Here is a 17160-nt window from a genome sequence, read left to right on the forward strand (position 1 = left end):
GTCTATGAGAAACAAAGTGTTTTGTGTTTAAAGTCTAAGAATTATTTTAGATTACTGGCTATGAATCTATCTCTGTACTACAGCGACGACACCACTCTCCCCTGCTGCGTAACAATGTAAGGATTCCAGGCATATTCGTTGTTAGTGGTTGTGAAGTATGGTTCAGCCAGGAGTTGATGGACTGTCGGAAGAGCAAATGAAATGGTAGGAGGGACATCCCAGCTTCAAGTGGTTTTAGATTTCACATCCTTCTTCATAGAGGCAGAAGAGACATACTCCTGTGTCCTTGAGAATCAGGCACTCAATGCAAGCCATTTCAATCTACGGTTGGAACTGGTACCAAATTAACCGAGACTCAGACTAAATTTGTTGATGCATTATAAAACTTAGAAACAACAACTTAAGACCCACAAAGTCCATTGGATATAGCCATTACTATATCAAAGCTGACATAGAAAATCCAAGCCCTTTGGGGCTCCTGAGTGGCACAGTGGTCTAAGGCCCAGCATCATCCGGGTTAGGGGAGGCTTTGGCCGGGGTAGGCCGTCGTAAAATAAGAATTTGTTCTTAACTGACTTGCCTGGATAAATAAATAAAAAATGCGATGAAGCCTATGGGCCAGACAGTACCTGCACTGAGATGCTGAAGAAGCCATACTAAAGCTCTTCAGTTTAGTGCTGAATGTAGGATACTTTCCAGAAATATGGAATAAAGGCAAAATAACAGAAATATTCAATTGACAAATTCGACCCTAATAATTATCGCAGTATTTGAGTGACCAGTAATCTGGGGAAGGTTTTCTGCAGAATATTTATTAACAAACACAGTGTTTTACGTCCACGTCAAATTGGCTTCCTACCGAAGTTTTTGTGTCCCTATTTGCCCAGGCAAAAAAAAATATGGATATTTCTGCACATGGGTGCAGAATGTTCGGCTGCCTAGAGGTGGAACGCAGCAAGACAGAGACACACAGTCTAGTTAGCAATTGAATGTTCTTCTTTCATCATCATTGCAAACAGAGGCTAAGCTGCGCAGGAAGCAGATAAGCAGTCAAGTACTCTTATTTTTTCAGGAACTACGTAAGATATGGCAGTAACTATAAAGATTAGCCTACATCAGCATGCAAAACGCTTATTATTTTTGCTCCAAAGTTTAGGGACTGTGTCCTGCTTGTGCAACTGCAATATCAGTTACAACAGACAGACAGACAGAAGGTTGTAGCCTTCATAATATATGTGTTTTTGAAAGAAGGGGGAGTGTGAGCAGCAGCTAAATTAGAAAAACAATATGTGAGTAAAATAACACATGATAAGAACAGGGCTCCTTAGCTTTGAGAAAGCTGTTTCCAGAGGGGTGTGTGGCAGCAGGGGCGTATGCGAAAAACTCTATCTGTGGCCACGGCCTATCAAAAACATGTTTATCAACCCAGAAAGGGTCAAATATTTGCCTGCTTTATTGACTTCATAAAGTCCATCTGGCATAAAGATATCTTCCTAAAACTCTCAAATGGAATTGGAAGAAGAACCTACAATGTTATTAAATCAATGTACAAGGAAAATAGATGTTAAAATGTGTCAAGTAATTATTGAATAATTGTTCTATTTCATTGTTTTTCCATGGTGAATCCATGCAACATATCTTGACATGCTTTATAAATCGCCCACATCAGTGCATGTGTTAGTATAATAATCCATATAAAGTAGATTAGGCTGTTAAAGTAGAAGTATGTGTGAAACTGGAACCATTGTTGAAGTACTATAAAAGACTGAGATAATGGGACATCGAATTAGAGTTGGCTGATATTTTGCTCTGTTGGAAGATTTGGTTCACGCTCCATTTCGGATAGAGCATGTTTTTAGAGACTCACCAGATATCGCTTCCCAGAACCAATTTTATAGGATTTTTGTGAGGATTAAAGGCCTACTTTAGAAAGATAAATGCATGCCATTCTGGTGCACATCCAAGTGCTAACCACCCTTGGGGTTTTGGCAACTGGCACTTTTCAGCGGGAGCTTGACAGTCGGTATCATAAGGCCCTAGATGAGCCATTGTTTTGGATTCTATCACCAGCAAAATGAACAGGAACATACAATTTCCATACAACATCTCGTACAACAGGTTGAAGTCGAGGGGTTTCTTTGCCATGAAGCCGTCAATGGATTCCCAAATATGAACGGAGCGATAGACGTAACCCACGTCGCCATAAAATCACCATCCCAGAAAGATATCAATTATGTTTACCTAAAAGGCTTCCACGCATTATGTGCAGGTGATGTGATGTGAAAAAAACACTTCTGAATGTGGTGGCCAGATGGAACACACAACTCGTTCATTCTGCAGAACAGCAATTCACTACTATACACCTACAGGAGGGAGCTTGTAACGTGTGCGCTGGGAGTTGTGAAGCAAGTTCAGGTTCCCATGCCCCAGCTAGCTCACCAGGCTCTAGCGCTTCAGTTTAGGCTGCTCGTCAGGTTCCTGTGCCTCGGCGGAGGCAACTGGTCCGCTCCTAATCCCCGGGATCGTCCCTTTGGTCGGCGTCCTGCGGTTGGAGTCGCATCCCAAGAGGGGGTACTGATTCGTCTGCTCCTTCTTAGGCGTTCTAGGTCGCCAGGCTCCAGCGCTCCAGCCAGCTCAACAAGTTCTCGTGCTTCAGCAGAGATGACCGGTCTGCTCCTGATCCCCAGGATCAACCCTTTTGTCAGTGTCCTGCGGCTGTAGCCGCGCATCAGGGAGGGGGCACTGTCACGTATACTCCCTCCCCAGGCAACTGATTATAATGCACACCTGTCACACACCAACGCTTCATGACACTCACCTGGACTCCATCACCTCCTTGATTACCTTCCCTATATTTGTCCCTCCCCTTGGTTCTTTCCTCAGATGTTATTGACTCTGTTCCAAGTCAGTGCATTATTCGTGTTCCATGTTTTATGTTCCGTTTATTTATTAAACACTCGCTCCCCTTACTTGCTTTCTGACTCTTAGTGTATTCACTACAGAACTGTGGAAGATGGATGGCTTATTGATAAGTGTTGCCTACTCATTTGAAGTGTATTTGCCATTGCTAAATCACTTTGAATTGTTCTTATGTTCCTCTCTTTGAAGCTATGTTTTTATTTTTACTGGTCAAGCCCCAACTGAGGAAACCTTTTGGTTGTCCTTAATCTCTGGCACCAGCACCTCTATTTCAGTCACATAAATGTTTTATCATAGCATTTGTTGATTGCGCCATTGTATTTCACAAACTGGCTTTATTTACAAATTAGTATCAATGTCTCACCCTATGTTCAAAAATGGCCTTTTTCTTGTTCATTTTAAGTTATTTGAAAACAAAATAATCTCCAAAATATTGTTATTTTTTAAACAAAGCAAGTATTACTATTATTATTTATTTAGAATTATTTAAAAGCCTGTTGGATATTCTTGCAGATATGTTATTAACCCTGTTATTAGCAGGACAATATACTGTATATTGGTCATGGCTCCCGAGTGACGCACAATGGGGCTGCTTTGCATTTCTCCAGCTGTATCCACTGAAAGCGTGCGAGGTTCAAGGCACGAGGGCAGGGGGCACTGGATGGGCCGTAGAGCCGCGCACAGAAGACCGACCTAGCCCATGGGGAAGGGAGGAAGAGGAATGCGGAGGGGGTGGATCCCCACCCCGCCACACTGGCAAAACTTTAAGAAGCACTGCAGGAATAATGTAGCTGACGAGGGAAACGTTCCCGCTGTTCTGTTCTTAGTGCCAATCTACAGGTTCAAACCAAAACAATGTAACTAATAATGGCATCTTTATGCTTTTATTAATAAAATAATTATAAAAATACTATTTCAAAATGCTGATGTTTATTTAGTTATGGATCCATAACAAATTACTATGGGAATAAATATCCCTGAATTACAGAACTATCCTCCAATCCTTTATATGTAATTATTGGCCGAGAGTCACGTCATGTTTTTCGATATACTGTTGCCCTACCGTAGGCGACATGAGTCTCACTAGTGTTGAGTAATGTGCTGTTAAAAGTGCTGTAGGTTTTCTTTTTTAAAGTGCATATTGAAGTTAGAAGCAATAGGATTTGAATCAAAAGCCTACAACTATTTTATCACCGTTTCCTGCTGCTCTGAGAATGGAGACTGGTCTTGATAAATCATAGAGATTTTTTTTTGTGTTAGCTTTATTTAACAAAGCAAGTCATAAGAACAAATTCTTCTTTACAAGGACAGCCTCTCCGTCGAAGAATTGAACCTCGGTTTCTCACGTGCCTGCAATCTCTAGTGTAGCCATTATTGAAGGCTACCAAATGCTTCTCAAAAATGCCCTCCATTAATAGTGTGCCACAGAATTCTGCGGCACCATGCAAGCTGCGTCGAAGTACGCTGCAACTTTTAATGGAGGAACCATTGTAAAAAAAAGTCTGGGAGAAGTGGGTGGAGCGTTTGCCATAAGTCTACAACCCTGGGCCTGAAGTAACAGCGGATGAGCAACTGGTTCCATTCAAATGTACAGTTTTATTTTCATGTCTGTAAAGTAAGTGATTTTCACTGTTGATTTCAGTATGTATTGCAGTAATATCATTGATTCATTTGATTGTTTTCTGTGACACTACTTCTAATTACTGATAGCAATCTCTTTTGCAAAAAGGTCACTGTCCTTTCCAGCATTATATGCTTGGCAAGCCAGCAAAGTATGGCATCAAGATATGTGTGGCCTGTGACGCACAATTCAGCTTGGAAGATGCAAGAAGATGGAAGATGCAAGCCTACACAAGGAAGCCGACCAGTGGAGGCCCCGAGAAGAACCACGGGATGCGGGTTGTGCTTGATGTGACAGATAGACTGAGGGGGCACAATGTCACATGTGACAATGTCTTCTCCTCTTATGAACTCAGCCAGCAGCTCCTGAAAGGAAGATCACCATGGTTGGCACAGTTAGAAAGAACAAGCCTAAGCTCTCCCCTGCACTCCTCGCAACAAGGGGGAGAGAGGCCTTCTTATCAAAGTTTACCTTCACCCCCACCACCACTCTAATTTCTTACCTCCCAAAGAGGAACAAGAATGTGGTCCTCCTGAGCACACTGCACAAAATGGCTGAGATCAGTGATCGTGAGGACAGGAAGCCAGCCATCATCCTGGACTACAACCACAACAAAGGAGGCATGGACAACCTGGACAAGGTGATTGGAACTTACAGCTGCAGGAGGATGGCACTTGTGAAAGCTGTTCAGGGGGCTGAATCTTGTCCTGATCCACCTGAGGCTTCAGCTGGGGCAGGTAAGAGGAGGAGATGCCAATTCTGCCCCCAAAAGAAGGACTGTAAAACAAATACCATGATCTGCACATGTGAGAAATACATTTCATGCACACACAGTTGCATACTGTCCCACATGTACTAATTAAAGTTGATTGATTTATTATTTTTCGCGTTTTTGTTTTGTATCTATCTTATTCTTACTTAGTGTTGTTTATACACCTTGTGGGTTGGGGCAATAGTTAAAAAATGGGAAAAGACTAGTATTTTGCAGTTGAATTCCTCATTTTACAGTATATCAGAATATGCCACTATGTTGCAAAAAAGTTCAAGACTGTTATTGTTTCCCTTCAATAAAATGCATTCAAAACTACTTCCTGCACATTTCTGCTACTTTCTTGGGCTACACACGTGCCATCTCTTGCTAAAAATGTTATGTTTACACCTATGCAGTAACTTTAGCAATACTACTAATAATAATAAACCCCTACTTTAGTAAAGAAAACAATTATGACAGGTGTGTTGTAATTAGACAGGAATGTCAGTGTTCTGCCATGGCCAGCGAAGAGCCCTTATCTCAATCCCATTGAGAACGTCTGGGACATGTTGGATCGGAGGGTGAGGGCTAGGGCCTGAAATGTCCGGGAACTTGCAGGTGCCTTGGTGGAAGAGTTGGGTAACACCTCACATCAAGAACTGGGAAATCTGGTGCTGTCCATGAAGAGGAGATGCATTGCAGTTCTTAATGCAGCTGGTGGCCACACCAGATACTGATTTTTACCTTTGATTTTGACCCCCCCTTTGTTCAGGGACACATTATTCCATTTCTGTTAGTCACATGTCTGTGGAACTTGTTCAGTATATGTCTCAGTTGTTGAATCTTGTTAAGTTCCTACAAATATTTACACATGTTAAGTTTGAAAATGAATGCAGTTGACAGTGAGAGGACGTTTATCTCCTTTCGGCCTACAGGTACTGAACAATATGTTCTAAGTTCCGGTACATGTAAAGTTATGGTCACACAAGTTATTATGATGTAATTATTCCTGTAAATATAGTGTATAGGTGATCAGGTGACGAGCAATCATTGACTCACTCTGTCCAGGACTTTTTTACCGTCAGTGAAGGATTTGGACTTCCTCTTCCAACTCATTCAGAGTCAGACTCTCAGATAAGGCAGTTCTGGCATATGTCAAAAGGACTGGTCCACCTTTTGGACTGTGAAGAACTCTACACCAACGGCTCGACAGAGAGTAGCGTCTACACCATCTATCTGTTAGTATGTCTACTAAACGGCACTTATTACCTCTGAGGTGCAGTTAATTGCCGATTTCTGAGGCTGGTAACTCTAATCAACTTATCTTCAGCAGCAGAGGTAACTCTGTGTCTTCCTTTCCTGTGGCGGTCCTCATGACATTCAATTTCATCATAGAGCTTGTTCTTATCCGTATTGACTGACTGTCGTTTCTCTTTGCTTATTTGAGCTGTTCTTGGTCTTTTACCAAATAGGGCTATCTTATGTGTAGCACCCCTACATTGTCACAACACAACTGATTGTTTATGGTTCATTGAACAAGCATGGGAAACAGGGTTTAACCTCTCTGGGGTAGGGGGCAGTATTTTGACATCCGGATGAAAAGTGTGCCCAAAGTAACCTGCCTGTTACTCAGGCCCAGAAGCGAGGATATGCATATAGTTGGTAGATGTGGATAGAAAACACTCTAATGTTTCTAAAACTGTTACAATTATGTTTGTGTGGGTATAACAGAAGTGATATGGCAGGCAAAACCTTGAGGACAAACCATCCCCCCCAAATAATAATTTCAGTTTACCACTATTTTCAATGGCTAGTATTTTAATAATAAGGCCAGGTCCTCCCAGATTGCAGTTCCTAGCGCTTCCACTACATGTCAACATGTCTTTAGAAAGAGTTTCAGGCAGTTTTTTGGAAAAATGACCCAGAAATGTTAGTTTTTCTAGGTGGCTCCCATTTTGGCTACAGTGTTTCCAAGCGCGTGGAGGAAGCGCGTTCTTCCTTATTTATCTCTGCTAATTAACATACATTTCTCCATCTTAAATTGTATCGTTTATTTGCATAATATGATACCTAAGGTTTGATTATAAACGTTGTTTGACTTATTTGGAAAAAAATCTTAGTAACGTTTGGGATTCATTTTTTATGAATTTTGATGGAAGGAAACTGGGTGGATCATTGACTGAAGCGCGCCAGCTAAACTGAGTTTTTATGGATATAAAGAAGGACATTATCGAACAAAAGGACCATTTGTGATGTAACTGGGACCTTTTTGAGTGCCAACAGAAAAATATCATCAAAGGTAAGGCATTTTCTATATCGCTATTTCTGACTTTTGTGTCACACCTGCCTGGTTGAAATATGATTTTCATGCTTTTTTTTGTAGGCAGGGCACTTTCCTCAGATAATCGTATGGTTTGCTTTGCCGTAAAGCCTTTTTGAAACCTGACACAGAGTCTGGATTAATAAGAAGTTAAGCTTTTTTTTATGTATAACAGATATTTTTTCATGAATGTTAAATATTTGAATGGAGTATTTTTGAATTTCACGTCATGCAATTTCACCAGATGTTGGCCAGGTTACAATGAAGATCTGTGAAGTTATTTGGATTTTTACGAATTATCTTTGAAAGAAAGGGACCTGAAAAAGGGACATTTCTTTTTTGGATGAGTTTATGAACCTGATTTAACACAAATTAATAAATATTAAAAAAAAATACATTTTAAGATGAAGATATATATGTGTATTTGTGACAGTTTCCTTTCTTCCCTCCCCTCCTTCAGTTACAGAGCTTCCATTACCTTGTCTGCTCTTTTGTATACTCAGTGTCTTGATATCCTATGAATTATTGGACAAACTGCAGCATTAGTGCGCTTGGAGCTTGTATATTATTCTGGTGTACTTAGGCTTTTTAAGTAGGTGCAGTGATCAAAATGTATGCATTTCACTTTGTAATGGGCTTAAAAGCGGCATGGCAGCTTGTTTTCCCCCTGTGGTGTTTCAGTTTTTAGAAGAGATGCTGTGTGTACGAACTGAGACCCAGGAAGAGTATTTTATTAGATGCTAATAACCCGCAGTTCTTTTTTGACATTGTGTCTCATAATGGTGTATATATGATTACATTTGTAGATTTTCTCTGAATGGCTCTTCATTACCGTAACTTTGAATACAGATGTATTTCTTTATTCAAATGGGCCTCTAAATAATTACTTAAATGTGGGTGCGAATAATAAAGAATAAGACATTGTTTACTTGCAAAATAAAGTAAAATGCAATTTTTCAGAATTCACAACATATTGGGGCACACGCTGCACTATGTTTTTACATTATCATTGAAAAATGTATAATAATGCCTGTTACTCACGTCACAGTTTGCAAGAAGACTGTGAACTACAATTAGTTATTTTAGCTATACTTATGTCTCATTTGGCTAAGTGAATGGAATGGAACGGTTGACAACTTGATAATCAGACTAATATAGCATAAAAACATTGAATAAAAATACACCAGAAATATGCTGTATGTCTAGTCTGTAAACTCTAGGAGGAGTTAATAATGTTGAAATGAACAGTTGAATGAACTAGATACTAAATTCAAATTAGATAATTCAGCTGAAAACATATTGAGACAAGACACAATAAATTAAATACATTACAATAAAATACATTGTATATTTTGCTCAGGGAAAGCTTTTACTGTATCTACTCTGGCATTTAATCTTCTCACTTGTCAGCATTTTGTGCTCTAGGATTTTTTACAAAGAAAGGACTTGTTTTGAACGACTGGCCGGGGTGACATATGGGGTCGCAGCATTTTAATCTGAAGAGTGCTGCACTGTCAGCAAAGTAAGCAAAACAACTGGAACTTTTTCAACAGGAGTCGGTGTCCCATTTTCACTGCAAGTTACTTGTTTTGGGGATAATTGTTGTTTGTCATGTTCAAGACAAGTCTGATCCAAGTATATGCTGCATCATAGCAATATCGTTAAGTGCACCAAGCCAGGATTAGAACCCTACATGTGTCTTTTAGTATGTGGGAAAAACATAATCTTACTTCACCTATGAAGCCTCAGGGGAAGTAGTGGCTGCCTGGCCTTTTAAGAGATAAAAAGATCACAAAACAGGCAAGCAGTAATACTGCATATTACACGGTACTTAAGTGTGTCTGTTTAATGTTGTGTTTTGATGCTGTGATAGGTGTTATCAGGGAAGCAAACTGTCAAGTTCACTACTCCAGGCAATTGGCCATGATGCAAATTCGGGTTTAGGAATTTGCACATGCTGCACTGAGGTAGGGGAGATAAAAGTGCAGCAGCAATTCGGGAAAAGTTTCTTATTTGTGGTGATGGGTGTCATTATTTTTTCTGTGTCACTGCAGAGCTGGGCTTGATGTGGGACAGTGTAACATCTGTGACATCTAAAGGGATCCTGAGTTGACGTTGTATCTGGGTGGTTTAATTATCTGCCGTGCCTCCCTCGGTGACTCCTGTTTGTCAGAACGAGAGAAGAAAGAAGAAGAGAAAGATAAAGCTTGTATACACCCTTTTTGACACATTATTTATCTGAACCACAGATAAATAATGTGATGCAAGCTCCTACCCCTTAGAAGGTTGAGTTGCTAACATATTACTTGCACATATTTAATCTTTTCAGAATTTCAAGGTGGAGTTGACAAGGGCCTAGACTCCTTTGGAGATGGTTATCTGTTTTCTAGCAACCTAATATACTGTATGTGTTAGCAGAGTTATCCACTTTATTAACAACCAGAGGTAACTGCCACATATAATTTAATTCTCGTAAATTAGATACAATTTAGGACATTATCTTTTTCAATAACTAATATAGTAATAATAGTACATCGTTTGCGATAGAAATAGAACTGCAATCTGTTCACATTTGAAGCACTGTGTGCAATATTTTTTTAATATAGCTCAATGAAGATGATATTCAGATCTCCATATTCATAAAATTAAAGTTAATTATTTTCAGTTCACAGTAATTATGCATGGGGAGATGAAAGGAGGTCAGTCTCCCATACTTCTAGTTCCAACTAATTGACGAAACATAAGAGCCTATTTGGATATGACAGACTTTCATGAAGAGTCCATTGAACTTTTCTGATGTTCAATGTCTGTATTATTGACTTTACCCCAAAATCACTAGGCCTTAGTTGCATCACAGTTAATCAAGGCCCAGATAGAATGTGATGCAATTATGATTGAATGATTGAACTTATATGGGACTATCCAGACAATATACAGTTTTAACACATTTTAATAACTCAATTGCCTTCAGAGTGTCAACAGACAGGAGGAGTTTGTCACATTCTAATGCAAAAACAGCACATGTCAGGAAGAGACCGATAGTAACGAAATATAGGCCTACTATGGTTAAGCTCCAGGAAGTGGCAAGGCAATGTACACTCTTAGAAAAAAGGATTCCAAAAGGGTTCTTCAGCTGTCTCCATAGGAGAACCCTTTTTGGTTCCATGTAGAATACTCCGTGGAAAGGGTTCTACATGGAACCCAAAACAGTTATACTTTAAACCAAACGGGATCTACCTGGAACCAACAAGGATTTTTCAAAGGGTTCTCCTATGGGACAGCCAAAATAGCCATTTCATTTTTTGAATAGTTTTTCTTTAGGGGATGGATCAGCTTTAATATTGTAAATAGATTGTGGCTTCCATCAATGTAATTGCATCATTTCAAATCGCCCATATATATTTCGTTATACATACAGTACCAGTCAAACATTTGGATACACCTACTCATTCAAAGGTTTTTCTTTATTTGTACTATTTTCTACATTGTAGAATAATAGTGAAGACATCAAAACTATGAAATAACACACATGGAATCATGTAGTAACCAGAAATGTGCTAAACAAATCAAAATATTGTCACACCCTGATCCGTTTCACCTGTTCCTGTTATTGTCTCCACTCCCTACAGGTGTCGCTTACTTTCCTCAGTGTATTTATCCCTGTGTCTCCAGTTTCTCTATGCCAGTTCGTTTGTATGTTAGTCAAGTCAACCAGCGTGTTTTTCCCATACTCCTTTTGCTATTCTCTTTTGCATAGTCTTCCTGGTTTTGACCCCTGCCTGACTCTGGACTACTTTCCCGCCTGCCTGATCATCCTGCCTGCCCTCACCTTGATTCTGCCTGCTCTTCGTTACCTTTTGGACTGTGAACTGGTTTAGACCCTTTTGCCTGTCCACGACCATTCTCTTGCCTTACAATATTTATTAATCCAATAGGGTAAGACTTCAACCATCTGCCTCCTGTGTCTGCATCTGGGTCTCACCTTGTTTCATGATAAATATATTTTATATTTGCGATACTAGTCACTCTTTGCTTTTATGACAGCTTTGCACACTCTTGGCATTCTCTCAACCAGCTTCATGAGGAATGCTTTTCCAACAGTCATGAAGGAGTTCCCACACTTGTTGCCTGATTTTCCTTCACTTTGCGGTCCAACTCATCCTAAACCATCTCAATTGGTTGAGGTCGGGTGATTGTGGAGGCCAGGTCATCTGATGCAGCACTCCATTACAAATCATAGTCTCACTAAGGACATATTCCATCCGACTAACTCTTTTAAGTTCTACATTGCACCTTTTTTTTCACCTTCAGTGAACCTCAGTGGCATTCTGGGTGTGCTAGGAGAATTTAGCATTTTTAGTTGGAGAATTTGGCATTTTTTTCTAACACCTGAAACAGCTTTTTTCCCCCTGTAATCTAGAGCCTTAACCATTCTGCTTAACTCTGTGTAAAAAAATATGTATATTGTTTTGCGTATCAAAGCATACATCTTGAGCTGCCTCCATCCTCCTGACTGGTGTTTTTTTATTTTTATAAACTAAATATGCTTTTCTGGGTTGATCTGTGGTTGTCTGAAGGTTAGAATTAACGAGGGTTGGAATACATTCATACCAACATGCACAGTATAAATGTTTGAGGTCCTCCAATCAGGGGTGAGGATGGGCATGTGTTCATTGCATGTTTTGCATTTTGCTATATATGTTTTATGTTTTGGTTTCATGCTGTGAGCGGTGTGTGTGCTGGTTGTATTGGTTATGGGTGAGCTCGCTACCATGCCCACCCGGGTGTTGGGCAGGGCTTGGTCCTTCCCACCCTTGGAAAATCCATTTGATCCTGGGGCTGGGGCTTTGATTTTCCAGTGAATCGGGGCGGGTGGGGTTGAGCCATTCATATTGTCTTGGTATTATATTGTATTGTATTGTTGTGTTAATAATATTAATAAAAAGATATATCGGCAAAAATCTGGGTCAAATATTGAAAGGAATGTGAGTCTTATTCAGTACAGTTAGTTATTGATTGCTTTTCTAAAGTCAACCAATGTTGCCAGCAAATGTGCAAGCTAATATAATGAGATAAGCTATTTACTCTAACCTGAAATGGCTTCTTGGTAGCCAGTTATGAGGTTGGGAGATTGGTAACCTATCAGGGCTAGCTAAATCCAACTTCATAAAATTGTGAAGTTGCTAGTAGTATTACAGAGAAAAAACAACATTTTGTTTTTTGTTTTTACTGGACAAATCTGAGGGTTCACATGCCCCTGTGCTCTCTATGGGCATGACACCTCTGCCCAGAATCAACTTCAGCGACTGGTGCCAGTATTTGCAAATGGACAGTACTTCAAGGATTTGGGATAAGGGTCAACCGACAGACATTAGTGGCGAGTACTGTATATTTTAGCTCTTAGTTCCGCTCCTCTCCCATGCACCACGGGAAGAGAGGTTTTAGTTTCCGAGGATGAGCCTGCACAGTACTTTGTTGTTCTGCCAAGGTAACTGGGAGATGAGCGAAGGAGAGGGAGGCAATAAAGGATAGTGGGTCACATCTCTGGAGGGCTCTCCACAATGACTCGGTGGATAGGGACTTATACAAATGCAGGTCATTAGCGACTATACTGCTGTGTCTCAGATCAAAGAAGAGCTGATGAATAGGAACAATCTGACAGGGTTATCATCTAATTGTGGATGATGTGGGAGATTAATGCAAAATGATTCAAGAGCTTCCATACTTTTCAGTTAACACAGATTACCGACTCCTTTCATAATTATTACTAAATTATTGCAGTGTTAGTGCTACGTATATCTGATTTCTTACCTTAAAACAGCACTTATATTATTGTATATCAACTACCAAGGGGTTTCCTATAGAAAGCAACCTATATTGATTAGTTTAATTCCTCAATTTACACTACCATTACATTACTGTAGTACTTTACTCTATTCCATTGCAACTGTCTCAGGTAATAGTATAACTTATTGTACAGTCAAGTAACATTAGTTCCTCGGCCTGCTGCCTATTTATCACCATCTCTCAATCTTCCCATCAACCATGTCTTTAATTGCTGCTGAAAGTGACCTACCTAGCCAACACCAAATTGTTTATTGAGCAAATAATCCATTATTTTCTTCCTCGCCTAAGGCCACAAAATGCAGGGACACTTGATCGATGTCACACCACAGGTTGGAGTCTTTAAGTACACATATGGTATGCAATAGACTCCCTCCATCCACCAAGCCAGACTACAACGTGTAGAATACTGTAGAATTATTCAGGTCATCAATAATCAAAAGCACAGGAGGTAAAGTGATTCAATGACATTAGGACAACCTCCACTATATAGCTAGCACACTGTAAAGGGGTGTCTGAGAGGATTCTCCTTGAAGTTCTATTCTCAATTGAGGCTGTCTTATCTGTAAATGAAATATTAACCCTCTGACTTTTGGCTAAGTGTTGCATAAATATTGCATAGTGTGGAGGCAAGAGTAATTGGCTCGGCCATCCATAATGGCTGTCACCCTAGCCCAAGGAAGAGAGGAGTGGTGAGTGGTATGCAACAAAATTGCCGCCTTACGTCTCTTAAGTATTCCAAGCAATGGCATTGGCGGCACTTTGTAATATCGCATTTATAATGGACTAGTAAAAAGTGTATTAATAATTGATCAATCATTACTCCGACATTTGTAAATGTGGCAGCACTTTATAATAACTCCAAGTAATGAAGCATTTATAATGGATTAGTAAATTGTTTTTTTTAATCATTTATTAATCATTACTCCATTCATAAGATATTTAATATAGGTCCTTATAAATAAACCATTTGCTACTCATTAGTTAAATATTTTTGCGAGGCCTCATCTAAAGTGTGGGCTATGTATACTTTATAGATACTCTTGAGTGACCAGTGTAATTTCTCACAAAAAGTTGGACATGCCATTGGTGGACATTCCAGAAGTAGATGATGCCCCTTGAGGTATCAAAATAGCCTAGAACATATCAATGGTAAAAGAAGAAGCATACAACACAGGATGTTGAAGGAAATATATTGAAAACGTTATTCACAAAAGCTGTTGCGAAACAAATGTTGCAAGTGTAAAGGACGTGACGCTGTATGCCCAGCGAGTACCACTTCTTCAAGATTCAGCTCACATTGAGGCTCGAACCCAGGACCTCTGCCTTCCTAGCACATGTGACCGCCCTTCTGAATCTTACTAATTGGCTCTATGCCAAAAGCTAGCTATTCGCTGACGCAAGTGTGGACACTTCAGGCTGAGAAGTAAGTTTCACACATCTCCATGTTCTAGATTCACCCCTCAAACTTACTCAACAGTGACCCCAGCATTGAGCTGAGTGTAAGCCTCGGGTAAGATGAAGGGGGGAGTAGTGTGTCTCTTGTTTAATAACAGCTGGTGCTTGATCTCTAATGTTAAGGAAGTCTCAAGTTGATCAAATGTAGGACATACTATTTACCAATGAAGGTTTTCATCTATATTTTTAGTTGCTGTCTATTTACCACCACAAACCAGTGCTGGCACATAAAACACACTTAACGAGCTGTATAAGCAAACAAGAAAATGAACATCCAGATGTGGCGCTTCTCATGGCCGATGATTTTAATGCAAGGAAACTGAAATCTTTTTTAACTCATTTTTACCAGCGTTTGTATTTATTAGGGGTCCCCATTATCTGCTTTCAAGGCAGCAGCTACTCTTCCTGGGGTACAAACACATGAAGGCCCTTAAAGATAAAACAGTACATCAAATAACATTATTGCACCACTACATATCTACAATAAAAAATGTATAATACCACCATACAACAATATTACAGTGTGTGTACAGTGGGGAGAACAAGTATTTGATACACAGCCGACTTTGCAGGTGTTCATGCTTACAAAGCATGTAGAGGTCTGTAATTTTTATCATTGGTACACTTCAACTGTGAGAGACGGAATCTAAAACAAAAATCCAGAAAATCACATTGTATGATTTTTAAGTAATTAATTTGCATTTTATTGCAAGACATAAGTATTTGATTCATCAGAAAAGCAGAACTTAATATTTGTTAAAGAAACCTTTGTTTGCAATTACAGAGATCATATGTTTCCTGTAGTTCTTGACCAGGTTTGCACACACTGCAGCAGGGGTTTTGGCCCACTCCTCCATACAGACCTTCTCCAGATCCTTCAGGCTTCGGGGCTGTTGCTGGGCAATACGGACTTTCAGCTCCCTCCAAAGATTTTCTATTGGGTTCAGGTCTGGAGACTGGCTGGGCCACTCCAGGACCTTGAGATGCTTCTTACGGAGCCACTCCTTAGTTGCCCTGGCTGTGTGTTTCGGGTCATCGTCATGCTGGACGACCCAGCCACGACCCATCTTCAATGCTCTTACTGAGGAAAGTTGGCCAAGATCTCACAATACATAGCCCCATCCATCCTCCCCTCAATACGGTGCAGTCATCCTGTCCCCTTTGCAGAAAAACATCCCCAAAGTATGATGTTTCCACCTCCATGCTTCACGGTTGGGATGGTGTTCTTGGGGTTGTACTCATCCTTCTTCTTCCTCCAAACACGGCGAGTGGAGTTTAGTCCAAAAAGCTATATTTTTGTCTCATCAGACCAGATGACCTTCTCCCATTCGTCCTCTGGATCATCCAGGTGGTCATTGGCAAACTTCAGACGGGCCTGGACATGCGCTGGCTTGAGCAAGGTGACGTTGCGTGCGCTGCAGGATTTTAATCCATGACGGCGTAGTGTGTTACTAATAGTTTTCTTTGAGACTGTGGTCCCAGCTCTCTTCAGGTCATTGACCAGGTCCTGCCGTGTAGTTCTGGGCTGATCCCTCACCTTCCTCATGATCATTGATGCCCCACGAGGTGAGATCTTGCATGGAGCCCCAGACCGAGGGTGATTGACCGTCATATTGAACTTCTTCTATTTTCTAATAATTGTGCCTATTGTCCTGCAGCCCATCCCAGCCTTGTGCAGGTCTACAATTTTATCCCTGATGTCCTTACACAGCTCTCTGGTCTTGGTCATTGTGGAGAGGTTGGAGTCTGTTTGATTGAGTGTGTGGACAGATGTCTTTTATTCAGGTAACGAGTTTAACTTCTTGCGTCGAGCCATCCCGGATCCGGGATCGTGAATACAGCCTCAAGCTCATTACCATAACGCAACGTTAACTATTCATGAAAATCGCAAATGAAATGAAATTAATATGCTAGCTCTCAAGATTAGCCTTTTGTTAACAACACTGTCATCTCAGATTTTCAAAATATGCTTCTCAACCATTGCAAAATAAGCATTTGTGTAACAGCTAGCGCGGCTAGCGTAGCATTTAGCGTTAGCATCAGCAGACAACATTTTCACAAAAACCAGAAAATCATTCAAATAAAATCATTACCTTTGAAGAACTTCAGATGTTTTCAATGAGGAGACTCTCAGTTAGATAGCAAATGCTCCGTTTTTCCTGAAAGATGATTTGTTTAGGAGAAATTGCTCCGTTTGGTGCGTCACGTTTGGCTACCAAAAAAAAAACGGAAATTCAGTCTTCAAAA

The sequence above is a fragment of the Oncorhynchus kisutch genome, linkage group LG22 (assembly GCF_002021735.2).
Source record: "Oncorhynchus kisutch isolate 150728-3 linkage group LG22, Okis_V2, whole genome shotgun sequence".
Lineage (NCBI taxonomy): Eukaryota > Metazoa > Chordata > Actinopteri > Salmoniformes > Salmonidae > Oncorhynchus > Oncorhynchus kisutch.